This window comes from Lactuca virosa, chromosome 7 (assembly GCF_052849685.1).
Source record: "Lactuca virosa cultivar CGN04683 chromosome 7, Lactuca_virosa_CGN04683_v6, whole genome shotgun sequence".
Classification (NCBI taxonomy): domain Eukaryota; kingdom Viridiplantae; phylum Streptophyta; class Magnoliopsida; order Asterales; family Asteraceae; genus Lactuca; species Lactuca virosa.
This window is the reverse complement of record NC_136432.1, coordinates 230,143,738-230,155,038: the sequence shown is the minus strand read 5'-3', so window position 1 is coordinate 230,155,038 and position 11,301 is coordinate 230,143,738.

Sequence of the window (11,301 nt, the reverse complement as noted above, 5' to 3'; positions counted from 1 at the left end):
CCGTTCGGCTAATGACCCTCTACCAGTCAAGGAAGCGGTGGGTGAGAGTGGACACCCATTAAACCACCATTTTATAGGCAGTAACCTTATACCCCCTTATAGATCAGCTTCGTGAATGAGGCCTACTAACGGTAAGACTGACTTTTAACTTATACATATATAATATATTAGACTTTTAATTTTATATAGTATAAGGGTGTGTTTTAAACTTTTAAAATACTTGATGGTTTAATTAATAAATTATACTCTTAATTTAATCAAACTTAAACCATGTCATTATTATGGATTTATTAATCTTCTCTTTTAATTAAACTTTTAATTAACTATTAATAAAGTCCATAAGAGTTAATTGAATTATTCAAAACATCAAGATGCTAAATTAAATTAAAACTATTTAATTAATTTTAAGTTATGAACTCATGAGTTACATTTTTGAAAACTTTTCAAATTACTAGGGTTTCTATGAATTCAATGTTTCTTAATTGAGACTTTTCAACTTTTAAAACTTGAGGGCAAGTTTTGTAATTCTTGAAAAACTTTTGAACTCCATAACTTAAGGAGTTAATTTGTTTTATTAAGATGAGACTTTTCAAGTTCCATAACTTATGGAACTCTTCAAAAATATTAAGATCAATTTAACTAATATTTATTTGTAACTCCTTAAAAAAACTTTTGAATTCCAAATTTAATGACAAAATTTGTAACTCCTTAAAAACACTTAGATCAAATTATAAACTTATAAAATAACCATTTCTATCTTTTACCAATTTGATCATAATACAGTTCTTGTAGTAAGATAATTTCAAATAAAAAATTACAAATAATTAGCTTTATCATATAAACTAGTAATTATCTTAAAATTTGACAATTTATCTTTTAATTGGATGAGAATAATCACTACCATATCAGAAAAAATAGATTTTATGATACAAAACATTTTGTGGTAATGATTCTAATCCAATTGAGGCCAAAAAACCCGAAAAACTGCCAACAGATGATCCAACTCGTCGAGTCGGATAATGGACTCGACGAGTTCATCACTTATGAGAATGGACTCGATGAGTTCATGTATGGACTCGTTGAGTCCTCCTGTCAGAGTGCAGTTTTTCGACTTTTCCAACTTTGAACAATTAGCTATGCATCTATATAACATAAAACTACTCATGACTTTGATACCACTGTTGGGTTTTATGTACTCTAACATTCCTATGGTGCACATACAACCCTAATAGCTTTGGATCTAAGTTTTCTCTAGTTATATATGCAATAAAAATTCCAAAGCTTGAAAACTACAACTAGGATACAATATTGCTAACTGAAACATAAAAGTAAGTTAGAAGAATACCTCTTAATTGTAGCTTGTGGGAATTGGTCTTTCAAGAGCCTAGCACCTCAAGTGTGATGCCTCAAATGTCTTATAACAAACCAAGAACAAGAGGAGGAACTTGAGAGAGAGGTTTGGAGACACAAAAATCATCTAGAGCTTCTTGGAATCACTAGTGCACGATTTTTGGCTTAGGGGTTACATTTATATAGTGTAGAATCCAAGAGTTAAACCCTAATCCACTTCTTTGGGCCTTAATCCAATAATCCATATGATAAGACCTTTGGACTAACTCTTCGTGGAGTCTTACATGAACTTAGTCCATCACTAATCTGTAACACCCAAATTTTCAAAACAATTTTTCACATTTTATAAAACACATTTTCATTCATAATCGTTATAAAAACACCATTGTATCACATAGTCAATCATAACATCATATCCCAAGATCATAATAAAAATCTCCCCGTGTGTGTACTGATCAAACCGGCGCCTTCCCGCGATCCTCGCTGGTACCTGAGACACATAACACAACACTGTAAGCATAAATGCTTAGTGAGTTCCCCAAAATACCACACACAACACATATTAGCCACTCGAGGCTATAACTCTGATGACCCTCTGGTCAAGGTGTCTCTGTGGGACCCTCCAGTCCCATAACTCTGTGGGCTCTCTAGCCCTAACTCTGTGGGCCCTCTGGCCCTAACTCTGTGGGCCCTCTGGCCCTAACTCTGTGGACCTTCCGATCCTAACTCTGAAAACTCTGTAACATACATAGCATATAACACATAGAAATCACATCATGCAAAAGCATACAGCATACTCTGTCTCATAGCTCTAATTACCACTCTAGGTAAAGTATAGTGAGAAGACTCACCTCGGGTAACTCGGTAAAGCTCGAACTCTGTAAAATCAGGTCTAGCCTCCGCCTAATCATGTAAAATAAATACTCTCAATCAATACATCTCTCAAGGCTAGACTATTCCTCCTTTTAGTACTCTCAGAAGGGTAAAAGACCATTTTACCCCTCTCATAACTCAAAGGCCCCACTATAGACCAAACCCTAAAAGTCAACCCTCCGGGTTACGCTGCGCGTACCAGATGTGTACGCTGGGCGTACCCGACAGTCTCTCAGAATCGGGGTGCGCGACCCCTTACGCTGCGCGTACTGGGATTACGCCCGGCGTAAATCCCAGTTTCAGTCCCTTAGCTCTTGAGGTCTTAAACAGTTAAGACTCACGTCCAACTTTTAGATCTGACCATTTCTAAGCCTCTTAATCCATAAAGTCGATGACTTTAAGCCTTTGCATGGCTGAACAAGTCACTAACACCCAAAATATACCATTTCCTAACACTAGAAAGCCCAATACTCAAGCATGATCTCATATCCACGACCAAGATGGGAACTTTATGGATCTATAACACAAAAACCACTGAAATGGGACAGATCTAGGTCCATGGAGCTCATTACACTCATAAGGTCTCCACCTTTGGGACTTTTAACCCTAAAATGGTCCATGAAGCAACAAACCAAATTAAGAGGAAAGTTTTGAACTTTATACCTCCAAATGCAGCTCCTTCCTCTGTAGATCTCAGATCCAAACTTGCACTTCAAGCTCTAGTCTCCACAAACTCCTCTCCTTCTTCTTCACTAGCACACCAAGGCACTTTTAGCTCCAAAATCACACACACTCACTAAGAACGATGAAAAGTTCTCTCTTAGGGTTTTACTCACTGCTATGGAGGCTGAGAAATAAGCCTTAGCATCCAATATATAGGGCACAAGTTAGAAATTAGGGTTTGCACCTGGACATATTACGCCCAGCGTAACCCTGAGTACGCCCAGCGTACTCAGGCGAGTCTGCGTCCAAAATAAGCGCATGAGTACGCGCAGCGTACTCTTGAGTATGCCCAGCGTACTCATTTGCTACCAATTCCTCTTAAGGGCTTAACTTGACACTTTGAATAAAAGAAGGGCTAAATAGTTGTACCTGAATTTCGGGCTGTTACAATTCTCCCCCACTAGAACTAGACTTCGCCCTCGAAGTCTCACTCACAAATAACTCTGGATACTGCTCGCGCATCTCTAACTCCGGCTCCCAGGTCATTTCAGAACCCTTCCGATGTTGCCACTGGACTTGAACCAATGTCACCTCCTTGTTTCTCAAAGTCTTGATCCTTCGATCCACAATCGCAACTGGTCTCTCAACATAATTCAGGCTCGCATCCACCTGAATGTCCTCTAACGGAACCACTGCCGACTCATCAACGATACACTTCCTCAACTGAGACACGTGGAAGGTATCGTGAATCTGGCTCAACTCCGTAGGTAGCTCCAAACGATACGCTACCCTGCCCACCCTGGCAGTCACCCTGAAAGGACCAATATACCAAGGTCCCAACTTACCCCTCTTCCTGAATCGGATCACCCCCTTCCAAGGAGATACCTTCAGGAGTACTAAATCACCAACCTGGAACTCAAGCTCGGATCGTCGCCTATCCGCATAACTCTTCTGGCGACTCTGAGTGGTTCAACAACCTCTGTCTGACCCGCTGAATCTGCTCATTCGTCTGAAGTACTATCTCTGTACTACCCATCACATGCTGCCCGACCTCACCCCAACAAATGGGAGTCCGGCACCTCCTCCCATACAACAGCTCAAAGGGTGGCATACTGATGCTCAAATGATGGCTGTTGTTATAGGAAAACTCAACCAAGGGTAAATACGTGTCCCAACTTCCTCCGAAGTCCAATACACATGCCCGAAGCATGTCCTCAAGCATCCGAATCGTCCGCCCGCTCTGCCCGTCTGTCTGTGGGTGGTAGGCGGTACTGAAATGCAACCTCGTACCCAACTGGAGATCGACTCAACCCCGACCTCTATCATCTGATACTCATCGTTGGACCCTTCGGTCCGGTCTATATCGTTGGACCCTTCGGTCCGGTCTGTACAACACATCACCAGGACTCAACTTAACTCAAGAGTTTGGTCCGCCCGTAGTTAGAATCGCTCGTTCCAATGACTCATTCAACTCATAGCTTGGGGACCCGCAACCCATGCGTACTTTACTTATCCAATCCCTTCGGATTGGATGTCCACACTTACTCAGAATGTAATGATTCCCAATCATTGAGGAGACCCCGGTCTCACCCCTGGTCCGACCACCAGGCTCCCAAAACTCATGCGTAGGGCTTTTCAAGCCTAAAACCCTCCTGTGTCATGCTCAGATCAAGAAGGCTTCCTCATAACAACCTCTCGCTAATTAGTGCGTATTACAGCTCCCCATAACATCACCACAACCTCCTACTGACTAGTGAGTACTACGGCTCCCCATAGTATCACAACAACCTCTCTCTGATTAGTGAGTACTACGGCTCCCCATAGTATCAGAACAACCTCTCTCTGACTAGTGAGTACTACGGCTCCCCATAGTATCACAACAACCTCTCTCTGACTAGTGAGTACTACGGCTCCCCATAGTATCACAACAACCTCTCTCTGACTAGTGAGTACTACGGCTCCCCACAGTATCACAACAACCTCTCTCTGACTAGTGAGTACTACGGCTCCCCATAGTATCACAACAACCTCTCTCTGACTAGTGAGTACTACGGCTCCCCATAGTATCACAACAACCTCTCTCTGACTAGTGAGTACTACAGCTCCCCATAGTATCACAACAACCTCTCTCTGACTAGTGAGTACTACGGCTCCCCATAGTATCACAACAACCTCTCTCTGACTAGTGAGTACTACGGCTCCCCATAGTATCACAACAACCTCTCTCTGACTAGTGAGTACTACGGCTCCCCATAGTATCACAACCTCTCTCTGACTAGTGAGTACTACGGCTTCCCGTAACATCATAACACCCTTCCCTAGTAGCTCCTGAAGCTGCGAGGATAACTACTGCGTCTCTGGCGGCGCAAGGCGATAAGGCGCCTTGGCGATAGGCACTGCCCCCGGAACCAACTCGATGCGAAACTCTACTTGCCTCTTGGGAGGCACACCCGACAACTCCTCGGGAAAAACATCCGGGGACTCTCGCACTATCGGAACGTCATCCATCGAACTTGGCCTCCCAGCGGCCTCTCGTGTGTCCATCACATAGGACACATACCCGCTGCAGCCTTGCTGAAAACTCTGTCTCGCTCTGGCGGTTGAACAAAACGCCGACCCACATCGGTTACCCTCGTTGTACACCGTAAGTACTCCCCCACTGGGGTCTCGTATCGTCACCAACTGTCGCTCGCAGTCTATGACAGCCCCAAATCGGCTTAACCCAACCATGCCCACTATGACACACACGTCCCCCATCGATATCGGGACCAGATCTATCGGGGACTCAACACCGAAGATCTCGAGTACACATCCTCGACTCACATTCATAACATACTCCGCTCGCTCGTCCGCTATGGAAACTCGTAGAGGTCGACTCAACGCCTCTCGTCGGCTACTGATGTGCCGACCAAACGTTATTGACACAAATGATCGACTCGCTCCTGAGTCAAATATCACTAAAGCAGGTACATAACTCATAAGAAAAGTACCAGCCACGACATCGGGCGTTGCACGGACCTCCCCCGCCATCAACTGGAAGGCTCTCCCGCGAGCCTCGGTTGCCTTGGCCCTCGTTGGCCTGGCCTCGGTAACTCTAGCAGCAGGTGCGGCTTTCCTCAGATAGAATACTCGGTTCTTCCCCGCTTAGGGTTCGAACCATCCCCAATTGGCGTACCAACAATCTATCACCCCGACTGTCCCCACCAGTAATCATCGCACCTACTCTTGGAAGGTGATACGCAACTCTCGATGATCTCCTGACAGAAATCAAACAACTCCAAATACCAGGATCTCGTATGCAACCTTCAGTACTTACCATCGTGACTGCCTCTAGTCATTTAGGATCTCACACTATACCCTCACCGGACCTCCCAACTGTCCAGTGTTAACATTAACCCTGGATCTGGAAATAATGAACCATCATACTCCTCATCCTTGACTCCTTGCCCAACGTTCCAACATGCCCCTTATCATAAGAGCAGAAACCACATTTCCACTCCTTATACCTCTCAAGAACCATAGGAGTCACTGCCCTGATATACCCCTCTTGATCGCCCAACACTGCGGCTAACACATGCCCTATTATACTCAAATAGGGTGTATCCTGATCCTTGACCATTTCAGTCTCGACTGTCAGCCTGCTCAAGCTATACCATTCCATTGCGATAGACCCGCTGCCGGATACTCTGATTGAAAAGTCCCATCAGTGTGATTCCACAGGGTTCACCCCAACTCAGAAACCGAAATCTCAATACCCCTTACGTCTCCCACAAAAACAGAAATAGCACCACTCGGGTCACGGGAAGTGACATATCTACTATCGGCCGGCTCTCCAGCTCAGACCGTATCCCTCCATAACGCACTGTCCCTACTCTACTCTGATTCTTGCGACTCGAATGGCATATCACCAACAATCCCTTGGAGCTAACTCGGTTTCCCTATCATAGGATGCTCCACTAAAACTCGTTCTTCCTGGCCTTCTGGGCCCATACTCCTTCACATCCGACCTTGGTCTAGATAATCGCTGCGGAATAACCGGCAAAACCAGAAGCACTCACCGCCACATTTCATGGTACTCGAACCATGTCCTCTCTTCTCAACCCGCCTCAAATCATGGTACTCGAACCACAAAATCACCCCTCGATCTGCCACCAATCATGGTACTCGAACCATGACATCACATCTTGATCTGCTACCAATCATGGTACCCGAACCATGACATCACTTCTCGACCTGTCACCAATCATGGTACTCGAACCATGACATCACCTCTTGATCTGCTACTAATCATGGTACTCGAACCATGACATCACCTCTCATTTTGCTACTAATCATGGTACTCCAACCATGACATCACCTCTCGATCTGTCACCAATCATGGTACTCGAACCATGACATCACCTCTCAATCTGCTACTAATCATGGTACTCGAACCATGACATCACCTCTCATTTTGCCACCAATCATGGTACTCGAACCATGACATCACCTCTCGATCCGCTACTCACAATCCTCCGGATCGCCACGGTCATTTCGTCAAAATCATAATGCGAATCTCTTCATCGCTAATACCCCTGCCCTCCAGCGTGTGCGGTGTTCCAACCATGATGTCTCTGAAACACAATATGAAGATACCAGAGACTCGATCGAGTATACTCGCACTCGATAACTCAACCCTACTTGTTCCTGAGTACCCAATGGATTCTTACTTAGGGTGCGCGCTGCTCCGGTGTCTTCAGTAGTACGGGCCCTATACTACCGTCCACACCGCATCAGTATTCACTCTAAGTCCTCCTCCTTGGATCCCAAGTCCCAAGTACTCTACTCTCTTTAACCATATGCTACTCACTAGCAGCTCTCTCATAACTCCTCGCTGCTATCTAAACACTCTCAAGTATCCCTAGCAGCAAAACTCCTAGACTAAGGCATCACATATCAGGCCACTCTAGTCCTAATAAGAATACCTAGTCTACTCTAGCATGCATAGCATAACTCATTGCATATCATAACATAATATATCTCATAACACTAATTGCAAGGGTATTTTGGGAATTCACCGTTCGGGCGCTGGCTGATCGTACACACGGCTCTGCTCTGTTTGTCTCAAAACTCATTACTCTTGTGAAAATTTTTGCAAATTTTATTTTGAAAATCTCTCAATTCCTCAGTTTGAGTTCAGATACGCTCGAAGATGTATCCGAATCCCTCAAACCAAGGCTCTGATACCAACTTGTAACACCCAAATTTTCAAAACAATTTTTCACATTTTATAAAACACATTTTCATTCATAATCGTTATAAAAACACCATTGTATCACATAGTCAATCATAACATCATATCCCAAGATCATAATAAAAATCTCCCCGTGTGTGTACTGATCAAACCGGCGCCTTCCCGCGATCCTCGCTGGTACCTGAGACACATAACACAACACTGTAAGCATAAATGCTTAGTGAGTTCCCCAAAATACCACACACAACACATATTAGCCACTCGAGGCTATAACTCTGATGACCTTCTGGTCAAGGTGTCTCTGTGGGACCCTCCAGTCCCATAACTCTGTGGGCTCTCTAGCCCTAACTCTGTGGGCCCTCTGGCCCTAACTCTGTGGGCCCTCTGGCCCTAACTCTGTGGACCTTCCGGTCCTAACTCTGAAAACTCTGTAACATACATAGCATATAACACATAGAAATCACATCATTCAAAAGCATACAGCATACTCTGTCTCATAGCTCTAATTACCACTCTAGGTAAAGTATAGTGAGAAGACTCACCTCGGGTAACTCGGTAAAGCTCGAACTCTGTAAAATCAGGTCTAGCCTCCGCCTAATCATGTAAAATAAATACTCTCAATCAATACATCTCTCAAGGCTAGACTATTCCTCCTCTTAGTACTCTCAGAAGGGTAAAAGACCATTTTACCCCTCTCATAACTCAAAGGCCCCACTATAGACCAAACCCTAAAAGTCAACCCTCCGGGTTACGCTGCGCGTACCAGATGTGTACGCTGGGCGTACCCGGCAGTCTCTCAGAATCGGGGTGCGCGACCCCTTACGCTGCGCGTATTGGGATTACGCCCGGCTTAAATCCCAGTTTCAGTCCCTTAGCTCTTGAGGTCTTAAACAGTTAAGACTCACGTCCAACTTTTAGATCTGACCATTTCTAAGCCTCTTAATCCATAAAGTCGATGACTTTAAGCCTTTGCATGGCTGAACAAGTCACTAACACCCAAAATATACCATTTCCTAACACTAGAAAGCCCAATACTCAAGCATGATCTCATATCCACGACCAAGATGGGAACTTTATGGATCTATAACACAAATACCACTGAAATGGGACAGATCTAGGTCCATGGAGCTCATTACACTCATAAGGTCTCCACCTTTGGGACTTTTAACCCTAAAATGGTCCATGAAGCAACAAACCAAATTAAAAGGAAAGTTTTGAACTTTATACCTCCAAATGCAGCTCCTTCCTCTGTAGATCTCAGATCCAAACTTGCACTTCAAGCTCTAGTCTCCACAAACTCCTCTCCTTCTTCTTCACTAGCACACCAAGGCACTTTTAGCTCCAAAATCACACACACTCACTAAGAACGATGAAAAGTTCTCTCTTAGGGTTTTACTCACTGCTATGGAGGCTGAGAAATAAGCCTTAGCATCCAATATATAGGGCACAAGTTAGAAATTAGGGTTTGCACCTGGACACATTACGCCCAGCGTAACCCTGAGTACGCCCAGCGTACTCAGGCGAGTCCGCGTCCAAAATAAGCGCATGAGTACGCGCAGCGTACTCTTGAGTACGCCCAACGTACTCATTTGCTACCAATTCCTCTTAAGGGCTTAACTTGACACTTTGAATAAAAGAAGGGCTAAATAGTTGTACCTGAATTTCGGGATGTTACATAATCAATATGGATCATTAGCCCAAACTATATATATCACTGATTTACACAATCAGTCCCCGTTAATTTAATTAGTCTCTTTTGATCACTAAATTAATTCCAAATTAATTCTTGATCAATACTAATTAAATAATATGATTTCTCAATTAATATATTATATTTATAATATATTAATAAAGCACATTAACCTCTTTCTCAAATATCCATCCTATCAAATTGTTCCAGAGTGTTACAACCCAAATGGACCATGCTTGTATCGGGTCAAGTACATACCAATTATAGTTATGGACTTAGACACCTAATCCAACAGTTCCATGTCTCTCAGCTGCGGAAGTTCCTAGCCAATGGGTCCGTAGTGGTACTAGTGGATGATATTCAGGTGAATGAGCGCCTGAACTATGTGGAGAGACCTTTGGAAATTCTTGACAAGAAGACCAAGACCTCGTGCGATAATGTAGTGGAGTTGATTAAGGTGTAATGGCAACACCGGAAGGGTTACAAATGGACATGGAAACCTGAGAAGGAGATGAGGGAGCACTACCCCAAGTTATTTACATCATCGAACTTCGAGGACGAAGCATGATTCAATTAGGGAAGAGTTGTAACACCCGTTCCAGGTTTGAGTTAATTTATTAATGTTAAACTTTCATTTTTGGGTGGCCACGACGTGGTGGAGCTTCACCACGACGTGGTAGTATTTTTATGATCGTGGGAATTAAATGACCCGCCACGGCGTGGCAACTATTTTTGGAGTAAACCCAAATCCTTGGGTTGTGGGCCTTATTTAAAGGACCTTATGGCTAGGGTTTCAGGATCATTAAGCATCCATTACCCTCTCAAGATCAAAAACCCTAACCCTAGCCTCCCTTGTTGAGTGTTGAGCTCTTTGTGGTATTTTGTTTCATTTTGAAGGAAGAAGAAGAAGGTGTTAGCCCAAAGATCAAGCAACAACTCATCTCCATCTTTGGAATCACTCTCTAGACCATTTGTAAGTCCTCAAGTTTCTATCTTGATGATTCTTTGGTTGTAGATCTAGTTTCTTATCATATTTTGGTCAATAAGAAATGTTTGGTTGGTTTGAAGTAATAAAGGTTGCAACTTTATGACTCTCTTGAGTCCCATAAACAATATATCTTATGGATATAGACTTTGGTTGGGGTTCTTGACCTTGCATGACCTTTTGGTCACTTTCAGCTCATTTTGACCTAAAATGGATGTTAGACATGCATTAGATATGCATGTCTATATAGCACCCACCTTTATGCTAGATTTGGTATTGGAAACTCTTTTGGAGTGGTTGGGTTAAGGACTTTTCAGATTAAGGGATTAATGGTTAAGTCCTTGTTGTATTTTGCCTTATTTGGACCTAGGGTTTGGGATCATGATATATTTAGGTGTCTTAATGGATAAAGTTGGAAACTTTATCCATTTAGACAATAGAATGGACCAGAACTGAGCTTTAGAGCTCTTAGAATCGAAAAAAATGGCTTAACCTATTAAGTTGTTA